This window comes from Lacerta agilis, chromosome 2 (assembly GCF_009819535.1).
Source record: "Lacerta agilis isolate rLacAgi1 chromosome 2, rLacAgi1.pri, whole genome shotgun sequence".
In the NCBI taxonomy this organism is placed as follows: Eukaryota; Metazoa; Chordata; class Lepidosauria; order Squamata; family Lacertidae; genus Lacerta; species Lacerta agilis.
The window spans coordinates 76649632-76670059 of NC_046313.1; positions in this window are offsets into that span (position 1 = coordinate 76649632).

A 20428-nucleotide genomic window follows, 5' to 3' on the forward strand; every position below is an offset into this window, starting at 1 on the left:
AGGTATACTGAACTGAAGCCACACACAAAAAGAGACACAAGCCGTCTCAAATCCACATTAAACTCCCGTGTGAATGAGCGCTAAGACTTGGAAGACCCTGGTCCTGATTTCCATTCTGCTTGAAGTTCCCTGAGTGACTCTGTCTTAGCCTGACCTACCTCACAAGATTGCTGTGAAGATAAACTGGAGTGGGGCATGACACCAGGTATGTAGCCTTGAGCTTCCTGGAGAAAAAGCAGGATATAAATGTAATAAAGCTATACTTCATCTGAATGTGGAAGGCTTGTGTTTAGTGATAGTTGTCACTGATTGCAGAACATTGTTATTATTATTAATTTTGGTCACTCGGTGGAAATACACTGGAGCAAGTATTCTCATTCTAGTAACTCTGTGTGGTCTTTCAGTGGACAGGTAAATGGTCTGCACAGGTTCAATCAAGCACCATATTAGCTGGTAGAACTTTAAATGGACTACCACGATTCCACCATACAAAAGGGGGCAACTTGGTGCAGCCCACTTTAGAACTTTATAAGACCAAGGTGTTGCCAAAGTTGTTATATGGAGCACCACTGTGGGCCATGTAAAGCCAAGGTCTAGCTCTGCTTTTTTGGTTAAAAACTATTTTTAAGCATGTATCAGAATCCCCCATGACAATATTGGAAGATATGATCCCAAACTCATGGAAACGTGAAATGCAGTCTGCTGCCATGAGGTTGGGACTCTCTGCCTACTTTCTTGTGAGGCAGTGTTTTGAGAGAGCTAAAGAATTAATACTCCAAAGGCTTAAAGACATCAAGATGCAATCACAAGCTGCTGAGATCAAGATCTGCGAATCAAATAAATTGTATGTGCTTTTTTTAAATTATTCCATTGTATCCATCCCTGCCAAGATATCTGGTAGATTTGCCAAATGTTAAAATGAGGGTAGTAGCCTTTACTCAGGCAAGACTAAATGCCCTTGCGTTAGCAGATTGGACAGGCCAACATAAAGGAGTTCCCAAGAAGGATAGAGTTGTGTGTGCAAAACTCTGTCTATAGAAGACATAACTCATGTACTCCTCAAATGCCCTTTTTATAATGATCTTAGAAACAATTACATCCATCCATTGTTAAGATCGCAGAAGGAAAAAGCATCTCTTGCAAAGACCTGTTTTTTGCTGACTGATGTGGAGAGGTATATATCCTATTGAACATCCAAATTTATTGCAAAGGCTTTACAAATTTGTGTAATAAAACTTAAAGGAGGAATGAGAAAATATTTATCCTGTAAAGGTCAGGGAATAGAAATGTCAACTACTATTCGTAGCTGTATTCTTGTTATTATTATTTTCATGTGTGCAATGGCTGTTCACTAGACACAATAAATTGAACTGAACTTAATTATTATGGAATGTAATAGATGTACCCTATTTCAAATTTAAATTGTGATCTGGTGCAGGGTAGGGCTGCCATACATCTGGGTTTTCCTGGACACATCTGGGAATCGCTCAGAAAAATGGCATCTGGGTGGATTTTTGCTGAATCGGTGGAATGTCTGGGAAAACCGGATTTTAACTTTTGGGAATATGGCAACCCTAGTACATGGGTTCTCATACTATGGCCTGTGGAGCACCAGTGGTCTACAAACTATTGCATACCTGTGAAGAACACTTACAATTTGAATTCTATAGTATTCTACGGAATTCAAATTGTACTACGGTACAATTAAATACAAAAGAAGAAGTCAAGCTAGGGTTGCCATATGTCATTCTGTAGTCAGAGACAAAGCTCAACTTTTCTGTCCAGATTTTCACTGTTTGAAATATGGCAGCCCTAAAGAAGCAATAAAAATACAATAAAAATAATAGTACAGTGGTACCCCGGGTTACGTACTTAATCCGTTCCGGGTTACAGTACGTAACTTGAAAAGGATGTAACCCAAACCTGAAAAACCGTGAAAAATGCTCTGCGCATGCGCAAATCGTGCACGCTTCGGGTTGCGCTTCCGGGTTAGCGGAGTTCATAACCCGAAAAGTATGCAACCCGAAGCGTACGTAACCCGAGGTACAACTGTATCTAGCTCATTACATTACAATTGCTACAACAGGCAGAAAAAAATTAAGTGGTTCACCAAGACCCTAAGCAATTTTCAAGTGGTCCATGGGGGGGAAATGGTTTGAGACTATTTTTGTCTACACCTATTAACATGTTTCTTCCCAATGTTATGCAATCAAATCATGACACAAAGAGTTGTTAAGGCATTCGTATTCAGCGTAATATGGGTATTTTCACCTGGATGTAAACACAACTGTACAGTCATACCTTGGGTTATGATAGCTGCGGGTTGCGTTTTTTCGCATTACGAACGTGGCAAACCCAGAAGTGTTTACTTCCGGGTTTCGCTGCGTGCGCATGAACAGGAGCGCTCCGCGCAGTCTGCACATGCACAGAAGCGTTCTGCGCAGGTCACTCATGCGCAGAAGCTCGATATAGCGCTTCCGCGCATACACAATATCGTTGCTCAGGTTGAGGACTTTTTGGGGTGCGAACGGCACCCTGGAACGGATCGTACCCGCCACCCGAGGTACCACTGTAGTTATAAGGACAAGCAATTACATAAGTGTAAGGATAGGTGGCTTTGCATACATATCCATGCAACGATAGATGCAAACATATACCTATGCTCATGCAGTTATTCCATAATACATCTATAGAAATACCTGAAATTGTATTTACAACTGAAGGTGTAAAAAACCATATTTAGTTGCCTATATAGCAGCTAGAACAGAATTCTAGTTTTCATAGCATTTCAAGAGCATTACAACCTGAAGAAGGATGGCCTTATTTACTTATTTATCCCTACATTTCAATGCTACTAAGAAAACAGCAACCCCAAATCAGTGTGGATTTTATAAAGTTAATATAAAATCTAAAGTTAAAATATAAAAATAAAAATAAAACTGGGTCACAAGGTAAGCATGTGTAAATTAAAAAAAATGTTGTAGGATTGCTTTGGTGCCTAACTAATGATAGCTATTGCAGTGGTTGCAATAAATGTATATGGCACAAAGTGTGGGGAACCAGGAAAGGGCCTTTTCAGGTGTGTGTGTGGGGGGGGTCCTTGTACATACAGCTTGCTCCCGTTTCTTATTTATTTATTTGTTAAATATAAATACAACCCATAAATAGTGGGTTTTTTATTTAAAACAGTGGAGAAAATATAAAGAAAAAAGGGTATAGTACAGTTAGCAATTACAATTTTTAACTTACTGTATTCTGTATAGATGAGTTCCATTTCTTTATTGTGTTAACTGGCTAGTTAACAAAAATCTTTTTCATCAGGTGATGAAAGAGAAGGAGATCTGACTGAAGTAGAGACCTGACTGAAGAGAGACCTGACTGAAGTAGGAAAGCCCTGACTGCTGAAGCTTCTGTTACACTAGGGTTTTTAAAAGCGATTTCTTGTGTACTTTATGGATTGTATTATTTTATGTATTAAGTATTTTTAAAATCTATTTGCCCTGTGGCTTGTAAATAAATAAATAAATAAATAAATAAATAAATAAATAAATAAATAAATGCATATGTAAATAAATAAGTTTTATTTGTTGCATGGGACTGTAACCCTCATTTCTTATCCATTTGGGATTTGCCTCTGCATTAGCTTTGGTAAAGCAAAAACCATGCATGGTCTGTTTATTTTCAGGACCTTTTGACTTGCTTATATGCAACCTGCTCATCTTGTTCCTCAGGTATTTCTTATGATGATACTTTTCATCTAGTTGCTTGTTTTAGGAATAATTTGAATTATATTGTAGGTAGTTAAATATCAAAGGGCTTTTACTCTGGACAGATTTAATGTGTTTGCCTTCTGATGGTTGATTACCTCCTTGTTCTCAAAGAAACTGATACAAAATGTGGCCACTACCAATGGGATTTTATCTCCCAGCAAGTATTTTATTGTAACATTGAGCAAACCTTCCTGGTAGTTTGGCCGGTAAAGGGGTATCATTTTCTGACACGCTCCAGTGTAAAAATGATAAAATAAAAGAGCATGTTCTATGGATTTCACACCCTGATCGTTATGAGGATGATATCTGCCCCAAAAGCAATCGAGAAGGCAAACACATTAAACCTTTTGGGGTGCTCCTTAGTTCATTGGCCACATTGTTTATACATATATCTGAGCTGATGGCATTTGTATTATCCCTCATTTTGTATTTTGCCCTGTACTTAAAATTATGTTGCATTGTATGGTTTTATTTTTGGTCTTATTTCTGGTCTGTTGACCATAGTAAATTGATGGGGATTATAGAAAAAAACATGTTTTAAGCTGGTTTCTAAAACTAGACACAAAGGATGCCTGCCCAGGATACAAGGGCAATGGATTCCACAATATAGGTGTTATTGCGCTGAGTGCCCTGTTCCTGTGGCCTCCAGACAGATGTTCTAAAGGAAAGTCAGCAATCCTTCTCCAGCAGATCTCAAGTAATGGGCCAAAATATATGGTGAAAGGAGGCCCTTCAGGTAGGCTGGTCCCAACTTGCTTAAAAGGTAAAGGGACCCCTGACCGTTAGGTCCAGTCATGGATGACTCTGGGGTTGCGGCACTCCCTCTATAGGCCGAGGGAGCCAGTGTTTGTCTGCAGACAGCTTCCGGGTCATGTGGCCAGCATGACTAAGCCACTTCTGGTGAACCAGAGCAGTGCATGGAAACGCCGTTTACCTTCCCGCCGGAGTGGTACCTATTTATCTACTCGCACTTTGATGTGCTTTCGAACTGGGACTGAACAATGGGAGCTCACCCCGTCGCGGGGATTCAAACTGCTGACCTTCTGATTGGCAAGCCCTAGGCGCTGTGGTTTAACCCACAGCGCCACCCGCATCCCTTTTCCCAACTTGCTTAGGAATGTATAAACTAACACTAACGTATTAAGTGTGTGCTGGTTTTTCAGCAATTATGCCACCATGCTATCAGTAACCAGCTTTAGTAAAGAGCTGGGCCCTACACAGAGTGCTCTGCGATAATGTGATTGAGTGTTACCAATGCCTGAACCACTGTGGCTAAGCTACCTCCGTTCAGGAATGGCTGCAGCTGTTGCACCAGCCATAGCTAGTAAAAATGTGCTCTATTAGGGTTGCCATACGTCTGGAATTTCCTGGACATATCTAGAATACTGCAGTCAGCAACAGATGTCTGGACGTATGGCAGCCCATGTCGGCAGTGCCATTTTTGCCGAATTTCCATTAAAAATAGCTCAGAAATGGCATTTGTTGTGATTTTGCCAGGGGGGGGGGGAAACACCTCAACAACTTTGGGCAAAATTTAAAAAGTTCAACAACTTTTCTGCCCAGTTTTTCGCTATTTGAAATATGCCAAACCTAGTTCTATTCACTGATACCCAGGAGACCCAGAAAAGAAAGTAACAGCATACTGCATTTTGCTACCTAGAGCTCCCAGCCAGGGCTGATTTAAAGCAATTGGAAGCCCTAGGCTAGGAGACCCTGGGAGGCCTGAACTTAATAGCATATGATCATGAGAAACGAAACCTCGTTCTCTTCTTTGCCTACTCAATGAAAGTAGAGCACTGCAGAAATTTTAGCATTGATAAAGAGATTATTTATAAATTTATAACCTTAAATAAGGTTACTAAAGTATGGAATTAATGAAGATATCCACACAGAACATTCATAGGGGAATATAACATTACACTATATTGAAAGTCAGAGCAATTTCTTTTGACCTCCTTTGGATGCAAACTTATCAGTTGTATCATTAAAATCAGAAAGTCACAGTTTTTTTTATCATTTTCTATGCATGAAATGCTTAGATCACACGACCAATCCGAGCACATTGTTGACCGGAGAACATTCTTTATGCTTTTTAGTCTAGAAAACTATCTTTTGCCATGACAGTTTGTAACCATTAAACACAGGAACAATCCGATAATTGTTTCCACATTTGGAACAGCTGTCCAAATTTTCTCCTGGAATATTATTTGATACATATCTTGGTGGCAGAAATTTGCTTTTTCAGGGTGAGCTTGTCTGACATACAGGTGGAAGTGCAAGAATTCATCAACTAGACTAAGGTCAACATGCTATGGATACATCAACATCTCAATGTCGTGAATCTCTTCTCGGGTTGCTTGCAGGTCCACCAAAAATGAAAAATTGCCAGCTATACTCCTGTATGCTGTTGCTCCTCTGTATAGGTTGGCTTCAAGAGCATCCATGACAGGGATAAATGAGTTTTCCCTAAACTTGTCTCTTGGAGAAAGTTCGTCTAAGGTTTCGGGTGCTGTCCCATCATTTTTTATTTATTTTTTATTTTCGTATTCTTTGTATTCTTTTGACAGTTTTGTACCCTACATCTGGTAGAGTAAATTTGGTTTGCTGTTAAATTTCATCAAAATTAGCCCGAGTGTTTGATACAAACTGTAACAGTGAACTGTAAATATTTTGCACGTGTGCTCAAATGAAATTTGTGAAATTTGGAGTGCCTTGCTAACTTTATGAAATTGTTCTAGCAAATGTGTCCAAAGATGAAGCATGAAAATGAATTCAAATTCTTCCACTTTCTAAAGAAAATTTTAGCCTGTTGTCTGTTATTACCTTTTTTATTTTCATCACAATAAATACAACCCAGGGCTTCAACAATGTAAGCATAACTTTCACTAATAACTGCAGTAGCTTTGGCAAGAGCCTCCCATCTTGTGTCTGGTAAATCTTTAGGGACTCAAGAGGCAAGATTTTTTTTAGCACTGCCCATCTTTTTGTAGAAGCTCAGAAAAATAAGAATAAAGTTCATTTATTGTGGCAAAAAAAAACTGCATCCAGGCACGAAAGGACAAGTCAACTGTGGTTTGTCCAACTAAATTTAGGGAATGTCCAGCACATTGAATAATCTTCACAAACTTGTTCCTTTCCTTAATTTTTGTTGTTGAAGGCTGTTATACTTTCCTGCCATGTTGCTGCATTGTCATATGTTTGTCCTCTACATATACTGTACTGAAATCTATTTACTAAAATCTAGACCTGTATACCTGAAGGAGCGTCTCCACCCCCATCATTCTGCCCGGACACTGAGATCCAGTGCCGAGGGCCTTCTGTCGGTTCCCTCACTGCGAGAAGCAAAACTACAGGGAACCAGGCAGAGGGCCTTCTCGGTAGTGGCGCCCGCCCTGTGGAATGCCCTCCCACCAGAAGTCAAGGGAATAAACAACTACCTGACATTCAGAAAAAACCTGAAGGCAGCCCTGTTTAGGGAAGTTTTTAAACTGTGATATTTTAATGTTTGATGGAAGCCGCCCAGAGTGGCTGGGGAGACCCAGCCAGATGGGCGGGGTACAAATAATAAATTATTATTATTATTATTATTATTATTATTATTATTATTATTAGACAAACAGGCCAAAACCTATGCAAAAAGAATGTTCTCACACAAATCTGACACCAGAAATGGCATTATTTTAGATATCTTCTAGCTTTAACTGAATTGTCACTATCTGTTCTTCTTGGATTTCATTTCCCAATGACTCCACTGCTTACACCCCACCCCTCACACATAATCATCATCATCATCATCATCATCATCATACCCGCCCATCTGGCTGAGGGTTGCATTTCATGCATCTGAGAAAGTGGACTGTGGTCTGTGAAACCTTATAGCATAACAAAAATTGTTAGTCTTTAAAGTGACACAAAACTCTTTGTTGCTATTGTAAGTAATCTACATGGGATGTTATCAGAGCATGAATGACAGCAGGAAAAATCTCAATCAGTGACAAGAGGATGCAGCCTGCTGAACAAGTATTTAACTAATTTTGATAATGACAGTCACAATGTCAGCAGCCTCAACTGTTGTCCTCCTGCATCCAAATGCTGGTGAATGGTTAGCGAATGAATGGCTTGAGAGACAGTGGCGCCTAATCGCTCTTCGATTCCTCATGCCTCAGCCCCGCTTTTTTCATTTGTGGTGCTGGCTCCCTATGACGACCACATTTGGTGATTCACTTGTTGATGTTAGTCATTCAATCAATACTGACATATCACATTTTGGAAAGTGAACTGGGCTCAAAATTGCCCAAGACATTTTGCCGCCTGAGGCAAAGGACAAGATCCCAGCACCACCTCACCTTCCATGTAGAGCATGGGTCCCCAAACTAAGGCCTGGGGGCCAGATGTGGCCCAATCGCCTTCTAAATGCGGCCCGCGTATGATCCGGGAATCCGTGTTTTTACATGAGTAGAATGTGTCCTTTTATTTAAAATGCATCTCTGGGTTATTTGTGGGGCATAGGAATTCGTTCATATATATTTTTTCAAACTATAGTCCGGCCCCCCACAAGGTCTGAGGGAAAAGTTTGCTGAAAAAGTTTGCTGACCCCTGATGTAGAGACTGGACTAGCAGTTGAATCTTACTTCAATCCAGGAAACAGGATAATGTCCCCATGTGCACCTGAGGGCAGTAGGCTAGGTTAAAGGGTGCGTGATAAGCCTATGGCTTAATGTGCTTTTAATATGAGTTTTAAACTGGTTATACTGTCTCTGTTATAAGGGAAAGTTGTTTTCTGACTTTCAGTGATTAATATTGTCTTGTTTGTAAGCCATCCAGAGACTATTTTTTTTAAAAGTAGTCACATAAATTTAATAAATGTCATGAATACACCATATTTTAGTGCTAGATGTTCTGTTATTCTCTACTTGATCCACCTTCCATTGTGCATTCTGCTTACACCCTGATCTTTTACATGTTTAATTGGAATGAAGTCCTATTTTGTTCACTGGGAATTTCCTTGAGTAAGTGAGCATAGACTTGCATCTTTAATGGGTTATTTCATGGTTTGTGGCAAACCATAATTTGCCATTCTGTCCAAACTGGGAAACCGTGGTTTGCACTTGCCTTCCAGACCAGATTCACATTCATTATTTCAATAACCTTTATGGCCTTGTGCACTTCAGTATTACCATCTCTGGGTGAAAAGGCCTGAGAGACAACAGCTACTTAATTAGCAGGGTTAGGGCAAGATTTAAACCAGTTCATACATCATAGTCTTAATACTACAGTAGCTCCCAAAAGTACCTTCTATTTAGGTCTTTCCAGAAGATGTTTTACATGTCCTTTTTAGTATAATCCAGGTGATGTCATAAGTACCTAGGATTTGTATTCCTAGGAAATTGGATTTTGTTGTTGCTGTTGTTTAGTTGTCTTAGTCGTGTTTGACTCTCCGTGACCTCATGAACCAGAGCATGCCTTGGAAACTCTCACTTTCTTCTCAGAGCTTCTCCTTTTTTATGTCCATGGAGTTGGATTTGCCCTCTATTTAAACAATTATTATTATTATTATTATTATTATTATTATTATTATTATTATTATTATTTAGTTGTATCCCGCCCATCTGGCTGGGTCTCCCCAGCCACTCTGGGCGGCTTCCAACAAATATTAAAATACTCATTCCATTCATATAATATTGAGTAGATAAAATGCTGCAGCTGCCGTAAGGAAAACCCAGAGACACCAATAAGGAAATACCTATCATAACCTTTTAAAATCTTCAAGCATGAAACAGGTAGAACCACTTCAGTGATCCCATAAATATGAACTATGTCTCATGTCATCAACAACTCCTGATCAATGACAACAAATGCTGCTGGAAGATGGAACAGGATCAATAAGGTACAGTTGCCTCCATCAATTTCTGTGGGAAGATAATTGATAAAAGCAACAAATGCAATCTCAATACCATACATACCTACGTTGTAAACTAGGCTGGCAGATGTCCAGAAGCTGAGAGCATCAAAGTGATCCTGAAGCTCTAGGGAGGAAGGCTAGAGGCAAATGGTAGAAATTGGATAGGGAATCAACATCACTGGAGTTGTGAGCAGGCGCTGAACAGAGCTGCTCAATGCTACCAAGCCATAGAGACCAGCCACCACCAGCCCTGTAGTTCAAAACATCTGAAGGGCACCAAAACATCTTCAGTCCAAAGCATCTGAATTGGGGTATACCAGAATGTTCTCTGACAAAAAAGTATTAATTGGAATAAGAGTGTTCAGCTTACAGAGGCTTTGGAATCATAATATAATGGGTTGGATCCAAGGATATCCAAGTGGAACTCTGCTTACACAACTCCACCCACACCACAGAGATTTCCTGGCTCCTCTTCTATGCAGGCCCCCAAGTCACTCCTGAGGTGTGGGATAGGGAATGGGGGCAGGGAGAGTTGGCTGCAGCAGGAGAAGGGGATTGCTAGAATTCAAGAAGGTTGCCTTCTGCGAGCAGGAGTGCCTTTCTGCAAGTCACCTTCAGATCCAGAAATGCTGGTATTTAGTGAGTTACTTCCTTTAAAGCAGAAGTGGGGAAACTGTTTTGACCAATAAAGCCTTAAATGGCTCAGGACCGCAATACTTGAAGGACCACCTATTTCCATATGAACCTCCCTGGACCCTGAGATCATCTTCTGAGGCCCTCCTTTGTGTGCCTCCTCCTCCAGAGGTCCGGAGGGTGGCAACACGAGAACAGGCCTTTTTCTGCAGTGGCTCCCCATCTGTGGAATGCTCTCCCCAGGGATGTTCACCTGGCGCCTTCCTTATACAGTGGTGCCCCGCTAGACGAATGCCTTGCTAGACGAAAAACTCGCTAGATGAAGGCATTTGTCTAGCGGAAGGCTGCCCCGCAAGACAAATTTGTCTATGGGGTTGCCTCGCAAGACGATTTTTTTTTCGTCTAGTGAAAACCGCGGTGTGCATTGCCGCTTCGCTAGACGAAAAACCCGCTAGACGAAAATACTCGCAGAACGAATTATTTTCGTCTAGCGGGGCACCACTGTACACTTTTAGGCGCCAGGCAAAAAACGTTCCTTTTTAACCAGGCCTTTGGTTGATCCAATTTACATCCTATGCTCTTTTAAAATGTGTTTTTTTGGGGTGGGGTGGGCTATTAGGTTGTTGTTTTCATTTTTATTAGGTATTTTGTGGTTTTATATCTTGATTTTATTCTGTGAACTGCCATGAGACCCCCAGGTGGTATATAAATTCAATCAACAACAACAACAACAACCTGTGGTCCTCCGGATGTTGCTAGACTACAACTTCTTTCTTCCCTGACCATTGTCCGTGCTGGACTCCAACAACCTCTGCAGGGCCACAGGTTTCTTTGGGTTGTATCCAATGCTGGCAGACTCACAGAAGTTAACAGACGGGGCGACTCAAGGCGTTTCAGCACCCAAGGCGAAATACCCTGCTGCCGCCCCCATGATGGGAGGGCAAACTTGGGAAAAGGGATCTGGAAAGGATCCCTCCCTCCCTGGCTGGGTGATGTGATGGGGCTTTCATTCTCACTTTATGCAAATATATGCAGTATTTTTTACACAAACAGTTTATCTTAATGTAATAATAATAATAATAATAAATTTTTATTTATACCCCGCCCTTCCCCGCGAAACCGGGCTCAGGGCGGCTAACACCAATAAAATCACAACAAAAACATAAAACAGTTCATTAAAATACAGATTAAAATACAATTTAAAACTAAATCTAAACTTCAGCCTCATTTTTAAGTAGCCCACCAATCACCCCAAAAGAACGAAACATCAGGGTTAAACTGAAACCAACCCAAAGGCTAGGTGGAACAGCTCCGTCTTGCAGGCCCTGCGGAAAGATGCCAAATCCCGCAGGGCCCTGGTCTCTTGTGCCAGACTGTTCCACCAAGTCGGGGCCAGTACTGAGAAGGCCCTGGCCCTAGTTGAAGCCAACCTAGCTTCCTTGAGGCTCGGGACCTCCAACAAATTATTATTTGAGGACCTTTATTGTAATTTTGTAATTTATTGTTTGATTTTATTTTAATAAATGTTTTTCTAAGGTTTTTGTAATGGCTAAACAATTAAAAAAAACAAATTTGTAACTGGAATTCGAGCTAGGAAAGGGTCTGGAACAAAGAGGTGTCATTTAGTGACAAACTCTCATTCCATGTTTCACACCATATTTACTTATTCCTCAGGAAAACCTCTGCTTCTGACCAGTTCATGGATTCTATATACAGAATCACTTCTGTTTTACAAACCATTTAATGGGTCAATGTATTGTGTACAGGATGTGTGTGACCACTTGACATGTATTAGTAGTATTTTTATGGTTATTAGAATGTAATCTTCTGTGATGCCAAACCTGGGTGGGCCAGTACCTAATAGTTTGAAAATGAAACAGAAAAAAGATAGTGGTTTCTTCATACTCAAGAGAATTCCCCTGGTATGCAGAAGTATATAAGTTTTTAAATTAAAAAGAACAATATTTTTAAATGTCCCAAATGACCTGACCTGTGAGCTTCTAAGACCTGTGGAATGTCATGGACTGTAAGGAAAAAAACATAGGGGAGTGGGATCGAAAGGGAATTGTTTGAACCGCTAACACCTTAGTATCTTATGAGGTTTAAAATTTTCTGTCTCAACAAGTAGGTTTTAGGTGGGGAAAAGGAAAAAACCACTTCCTTTCCCATTTTCCAGGCTGTATCTTACAACCCCGCCAGCGTAAGGGGGAACCAGATCTTATAATATGAGCTAGTTGGACTGGGGTTGAAAACCAGTGGTGGACCACCTTCAAATAATTCTCCCTAATGTCAGCAGATATAAGTCTTCTGGAGAAGAACCAAGCAGGTCACTAGGGACATATATTAACCTTTAAAGAGTAATTATCTAACTATGACATTACAGTCATTCTCACACCACTTATATTGGGATTATATAGGGACACGGGTGGCACTGTGGCCTAAACCACTGAGCCTCTTGGGCTTGCCAATCAGAAGGCTGGCGCTTCAAATCCCCGCAACGGAGTGCGCTCCTGTTGCTCTTTTTCAGCTTCTGCCAACCTAGCAGTTCGAAAGCACTGCAAGCAGATAAATAGGTACCGCTGAGGTTGGAAGGTAAACAGCGTTTCCGTGTGCTCTTGTTTCTGTCACAGTGTACCATTGCACCAGAAGTGGTTTAGTCATGCTGGCCACATGACCTAGAAAGCTGTCTGTGGACAAACGCTGGCTCCCTTGGCCTGAAAGAGAGATCCGTGCCACAACCTCATAGTCGCCTTTGACTGGACTTAACCATCCAGGGGTCCTTTACCTGTTTTACCTATTGGGATTATTTTAAATCAGTGCAAAATATCAGATCCAGGTGTCCTGCCCCCAAAATGGTAGAAATTAACACTTGGAATCTGCACAATATTAATAATAATCCTCAGAATATTCCTCAGAATATTAATATTTAACATCAGAATCCCCTAGATCAGTGATGCCCGAACTTTTCTTCCCCATGGACCTCTGGAAAATTGCTGAGTGTCTTGGTGGACCACTTACTAATTCTTCTGCCTTTTGTAGCAATTGTAATGTGCTGTGCTAGATGTATAATTTTAATTGTATTTTTTACAGATCTGCTTAGGACCACCAGAATGAAGCCTTCTGACCACAGTTTGGCAACCCCTGACCTAGGTTAACCCAGGACAAATGTAAATAAAAAGCCAAATGGTGCCAGCTGGTGAAATTGTTGACACAGTTGTGTAGGAGATAACATGGAAACACTTCTTAAAGAGAGTTTTCACACCAAATTCCTCTTTTTGCAGAAGATGAGGCCTTTTTAAATTAACAAACTTGCTGCCTCAAAAGAAGCTATTGCTTCAGGGGCTTAATAAATATTTTAAGCATAACATTTTTTGTTGCAAATAATTTACAAGCACTATCCTAAAGCATGCATGTGCTATATATATATATATATATATATAACACTTTTCATTTTAAAAAATAACTCTTCTAAGGAACTGTTTATTGTAAAAGGGTATAAGCTAGTTTGACATCAGATGTTTCATGCATAATTTGTTTGATGACGTAATTTTAAAAATAACAACCTTTATTTATCTAGAGAAGCCTTTAGTAAGTTTCATTTAGGGCTGTCACCCTGTTAAATAAATCTTAAGTTATTCATATTATCAATTAACTGATTAAATTTGTACAAAATTGCATATGAGAAAAATAATCATTATAAATAAGAAAACATGCTTTAGTTTGTGATTAATAAATATTTTAAATAAAATAAAATATTTTCAATCACCCTTTTCCACAAGATTCCAGAGCAGTGTACAAATTTCATCTTTACATTCAGCAGGCATTTGCCAAAGAAGGCATCATCTTAGTAGAACCAGTCTTACTTGTCTCCCATACAGGGAGGAAGGCCTCTCTTAGGAATGTGTTTGCAGTATGCATTTTAAAGAACCATTTATATTAAAAATTTAAAAAACTGCTTCCTAAGTAATGGTAGTTTCCTCACCCCCACCCCTTTCTGCCCCTTTCCAAGCTCGGCAACAACCTTTCTGAGGTGTGGAGACCAGAATGGTACATGGTATTCCAAGTGTATGTCACAGCATAGATTTATATAACATTGTGATATTGGCATTTTATTTTCAAACCCTTTCCTAACGATCCCCAATATGAATTTTGCCTTTTCCACAGCTATGGCACAATGACCCAATATTTTAATGAAGCTACCCACCACAGGTGGCATTAATGATTAGTTATACCATTCTCGTTCAGAATTTGAGTCAGAAAGCTTGCCTAACTGCTAGAAGTAAATTAAGCAGAAAATTTACAGCCCAGCTGCTCTGCATACAGAAAGTCCCATATTTAATCCCCAGCATCTACCGCAGAGCTTTTCAAACTGTGTGTCGCAACACGTGTGTTGGCTGGAGTGTGTAAATGTGTCATGCAAACGCGCCCCCCCCCCCATTCCTCCCGGGGCTGGAAAGGGGTTAGTTTAACCTCCGGTTTGCTAGTAAAACTGAAGTACTGTGTCGCTAAATGATGTGTGCCTAAAAAGTGTGTCACCAACCAACACAAAAAGTTTGGAAAGCACTGATCTACAGGTAGGGCTGTGAGAAAGCTCTGCTTGAAATCCTGCAGAGCCGCTGCCTATCAGCATAGACAATACTGAGCTAGATGGACCAATGGCCTAACAATATAAGGCAGCTTCCTATGTTCCTCTGTAAATAGACTATAATCAATCTGAAGTCGTCTATTCACTGGTAATGATTCAGTGGATAATATTCAAGTAAGAATCACCTCACAATGCCAATACGTGAGGTGAAAATTTAACACAACACATGAAGAATTCGAAGTTTGCTAGGGCCATTTTTTCACAATGATGGATGCAATCTTTTGTCATAATATCTCTCCATGTGATTTCTGGAAGCAACATTAGCTTAAGGCATGCTACTGTGGTAAATACAAACACTCCCAGTATAAAGGAACAAATGATTCCGAAATGTTAATGTTATCGCTCAGCCGGCATTAATAAGCGGGCATCACCAGTTTGTCATCGGCCCTTTGAGAAGTATGGTTTTCACACTGTGATTCCAAGAAGAGTTTCACAAAGGAAAGCATAGACTCCATTAATTGGCTGTGTCTGGGAATGACACTCATACTCTCTAACAATCACTTGCAATTACACGAACTGTACTTACAAAAGGCAGGCTGCTCTGGTTCACTTATTGTTACAGCTGGTTTTATATGCAACTTCTTTTTATGTGATAAAATCACCCAGACCATTTTACCTTGTTCTTAATTATGGTGCACATGCCGACAGCTAAATAGACTAAGAGAAGAATTGTGTGTATAAAAGAAATGTTTTCTCTCTCTTTCATAAATAAGCCCTTTGGGAACCGCTGCTAAGTGGCAGCTATAAAGATGAAGAGACCTATGACACCTTGCAGACTAATTTATTGCAACTCTTTGACATTGCTTTCTGTACTTCCTGCTTCAGGTAATGCTAGGCAGTCCTCTTCAGTTCCTCAAGCAAATGAACTATCTCTAACTCACAGTAAAGAACACAAAGAAAAGGAAAAGAGGCTTGCTGGGTCAGACCAAAGGCCCATCTTAGTCCCACAGGTTCTCCCAGCGGCCAACCAGATGCCTCTGCAAAGCCCACTGGAAGGACATGAATCACCTCCCCATGATCTCCAACAACTGGTATTCAGAGGCACGTGAAGACTGGAGGTAATATAGCCTTAATCCTCCATGAATTTGTCTAACTGTTTTTAAAGTTGTTCAGGTTGGTGGTCATCACAGCATCTGTGGTAGTGAATTCCATAGTTTAACTATGAGCTGTGCATCATCTTGTCCATCCCAAATCCGCTACCATTTTGCTTCAGTGACCTTAGTTTCTAGTGTTATGTGTGAGAGACAGACAGTTCTCCCTAACCACTTTCTCTACACTAGGCATAATTTTATACTCCCTTTATTTCTCAGCTAAAAAGCCCTAAATATTATAAACTTTTGCTCATAGAGGTAACTGTGCTACTGCCTTTTTCTGCACATTTCCCATCTCTTCAGTACCTTTCCTGAGGGGCATTGACCAGAACTATGCACAGTATTTCAAGTGTACTATAGATTTGATGAAGGCATTATGATATTTGGCCTTAAAAAGAAATATTATTTTCCTAATGATCTCCAACATGGAATTTGACTTTTTTCCCAGCAACCTACTCAAATATGAGAAGTCCCACTGGTATTGGCATTAAGCCAGCTCTTGAAGTCCCTGGTTTCCCCTCATTCCTCCTCGTCTCCTGTCTTGAACCTCCTGTTTTAATTCTTTGAATTTCTGTTTTAGCTCTTATTTGTTCTGCAGTTTTAATGGGCTTTTATTGTATTTAATCATTCTCTATGGCAGCCCCTAAGCTATGGTATTGACGTCCTACAGAGGTGTGTCTGGCCCTTTCGTTGAATAGTTTTACATTTGCTGACTAGGTATCTTTTTATCCTGGCTTTTGACAGCTGCATTAATTTTTTTAGGACCATCCTATAGTTTGTCCAAATGCTGGACATTCAGGTCATTCAGACCTGAACAGGCTCCAAACTAATCCAAACCAAATCTGGCTGTTTTCTGAAGCCATTCCCATCCTGGTCAGAGCATAAGTGAGGAATGTTTAGCATTTGGAGCCAACTCCTAGGGGCCAATTTGTCTCCCTGACAATTTTTTTTTGACGGGACTACCCTTCTCCCCATTTGTCATTCAAATGGTATGTGCCTGCCACATCTTGTGATCCCTTATGTGGGGTGGGGCTTACCTGCCCCCCCCAATATTTTATTCACATTGGCACCCCTGAATTGCTTAACATGTAGTTCATGGGGTTGATATTATTTTTTTTTTACCTCAGGCAAATGGATGGAGCCACTGTTGCTACCAAGTTTAGATATGGTTGATTTCATACTCAAATCAGGAGCTCAGCCAATGAATTTTATTTTGTTTGTAAGCTGCCTTGTGAGGGCCATGCCCTGAAAGACAGCCTGAATTAGAAAGAGTCAGAAACTGTATTCATTTCTCCACAGAGAATATTTAAAGGTATCTTCAGTGAAGGATGCTGTCCTCTTAAACAAAAAGAAGTAATGAAAGAAGCTCCCTAACTTAATGAATTGCAGCTAGTCTATTGCGGTTGTTTTCCTTGAACTCCCACAGCCCCAGTGGATTCCCCCCTCCCCCTTAAATCAGCATTATTGTGCATCCTGTCATTTCTTTCATACTAGTGACCTTGCCAAATGATCAGACTTTTCTTCAGCTCTCCAAGTCTTGCCTTCTGCCTGTGGCTCACACCCTGCCACTTACTTCCCACTCAATTGTTGTTGTTACCAGAGTCTTAGAACTTACACCTCTTTGTCAAAACTCCATGAACTATCCCTTCAGCTTGTGGGGCTCATCAGTTTCAACAACAATGATTTCTAGATCCACATAGTTGAGCACACACCTCTATAACTAAATAGATAGGGAGCCATGGATGGTTCACTCCCCTGAGACGTCTTCAGTTTTAATTGCATTTCTTTCCTTTGATAAGGCCAGTAGCTTTGCTTCTAAGTGTTCAATTAATTTAGAAAGAAAGTGACGTCTCCACAGTAATCCGGCAAGAATGTTTCTTCCCATGAGGTTTTAGAAAATAAAACAATGAGGCCTTTATCCCTGGACAACAGCAAAGCGGCAAAGTGAGGATTGAATCCCATCGACCCCAATAGCAGAGTGTTTCATCACCAAAGGGGGGTGGGTGGGTTGAAGAAGACAGACTGGCAAATGTACGCTCGCTTGATGTTTCATTAAACTGTCCTTTCACCTCCATTCTTGAACTTCCTTTTCAGCTGTCGCACCTTGAGCAATTAGATATCGCCACATTAATTTAAACATGATTTAGCCTTCGGAGCAGATCAAGACATGATGCATCAGACGAGTAAGGCACAAAAAGACACAACACTCTTTGGGGACAAAGGCTACATCAAGAACGATGGAAGGCATGCATTACAAAGGCTGGTGGTGGTGGTGAGGATAGATAACTTAAATCTTTTCAAACATGTGCAACTGAAGGATACAAAATGAGCCGAGATCCATTTAATGGACCTCCAGAGGCAAACCTCAACTGTGTCACACCTAAAAGAACTTTGCTTTCTAAAAGTCTCTCCAGAGCACAGTTGTCATAGGTGAGATGTCATCTGAGAAGGTGAGGCCTGCTCATCAACCAGCAGCAGGCACTATATCCAAATGCTGGAGACAAACAATGGCAGAATGCCGATACTCTCCTCTGGTGCTTGTGATACAAAACTCACAAGCTGTGTACAAAACAGGGGTAGGACATCTCCCCCTTGCTTTAGGGTGGTGATGATGAAGGTGTTCCTATTCATTTAAATGGGACACCTTTTGGCAATGCAAATTGCAGGCATCTTGTGTTGCGCCCATAGCAGGGAAGAGAGTGCTAAAACTCCTACCACATACCCTGACACCAGGGTCCTGACCCATATGAGGGGCCCGTGTTGGCTTTTTGTATAAAAACAGCAACCCTACACTTAAGGAAAGGAGGGCTAAATTACTAATGGCACATGTAGTACAGGTTTAAGCCTTCCGTGACACTAGGAATCCAACGGAAGTAAAGCTATAATCAAAATATCTATAGGTTTTTATCAGTCATGCTTGATAGTGTTCAATATCTTGGGCTGTAGGACAGACATAATGATGAGGTTTGGTTACTTTTGCCAGTTAACCAAAAAAATATGGAGTGATAAATGGTTCCATTTGTTCTCACTCACATGTTGGAACTTCTTCAACCCAAAACTTCACCTTATTCCAGCAAGAACCAATTCATTCATCGCCTGAATTCTGCCACCTTGCCACCAGCTACCTGGTTATCTGTATTTAAAAGCCCATAGATAAGACAGGAGGCAATTGTACATTTGAATGAATGATTGACAAAATGAAAGAAAACTTCATTACAGGAAGGTTAGCAGCACAGTCCAAAACAATTAACTACTATTAGAGAGGGAGGAGCAGCTAAAAGAGGAAAGTACATTTCAGAGCAGTGAAGAGACCCCCTGCAGCTTGATTGCTGTCTGTTAATGGGAGCATTATACTTCTCTCCTACTTTGCACATCCAAGAGCAATATTTAGACAGAAAGTCCAGCCTTGGTGAATGTTCTCCAACACTCTTAGCAGCATCAGCATCTAGGTGGATGTGCAGATTAATTGCATGGAGACATTAGGGTGAAGTGTACTGGAGAAGCTTAATCTGCTATCCTTAGTCAGGGATTCCATGTATATGTATTCAAGGATTCCTATGTTGTAATTTTTTTTATTTAAAAAATATATAGACAAAACAGTTTCCTCTATGCAATATGTTTGGGGGACAACAATGAGTAAGGGAAGATAATTCTGAGATTCCTGAGATTTGTTTTGTGCTCATCTAGCAGAGATGAGCAGGGGTTATTTTATAAATGGTGTGCCATTGTGACTTTTCCCATTATAAAAGGTGTACACATAAAAAAGCCGCATACCCTTCATATCATAAAAAGCTCTCAATAATAATTTGAAACAGGGTGATGTGTCAAGCTGCTCACCTGCCTGAGAGCCATGTTCATTATAGTTTTAAAAGGAGGAACAACAAAACCGCTTCACCGCTGTGTATCTAAAAGCCCAGAAAAGCTTATGTTGGGTCAGAGGAACCTTTCCCAGCCTGAGGGAAACTTTCCAGAAGCTACATGCCAACAGTTGGAGAGGCCAGAGGCAAAAAAGGGGGTGAAGCATTGGATGTGGTGCCTACTTTTGTATAGTTGGCTACATTTTGGCCAGGCAAAAGTCGACACACTCAACACACACACCGCCACATCCTTCATCCAGACAAGGAAAAGGCATTATCACAGTTCAAGCCAGGCAAAGGACTTGAGGAGAGCAGTACAGAACAGAACAGAACAGTAAGGGTGTGTGGCCTGGGGTGGAGGCCTACCTTGAGTAGCCTGGATGGCCATATTTGGCCCTGGGGCTCAGGTTCCCCACCACTGGCTTATGCCTTTCTAAATCTGCTTACCGGTAATTTTGTTGCTTTTGCTGCAAGTGACGAACACATCTACCCCTCTGAGGCTTGTTACAATGGAAGGCACCAGATTTAAA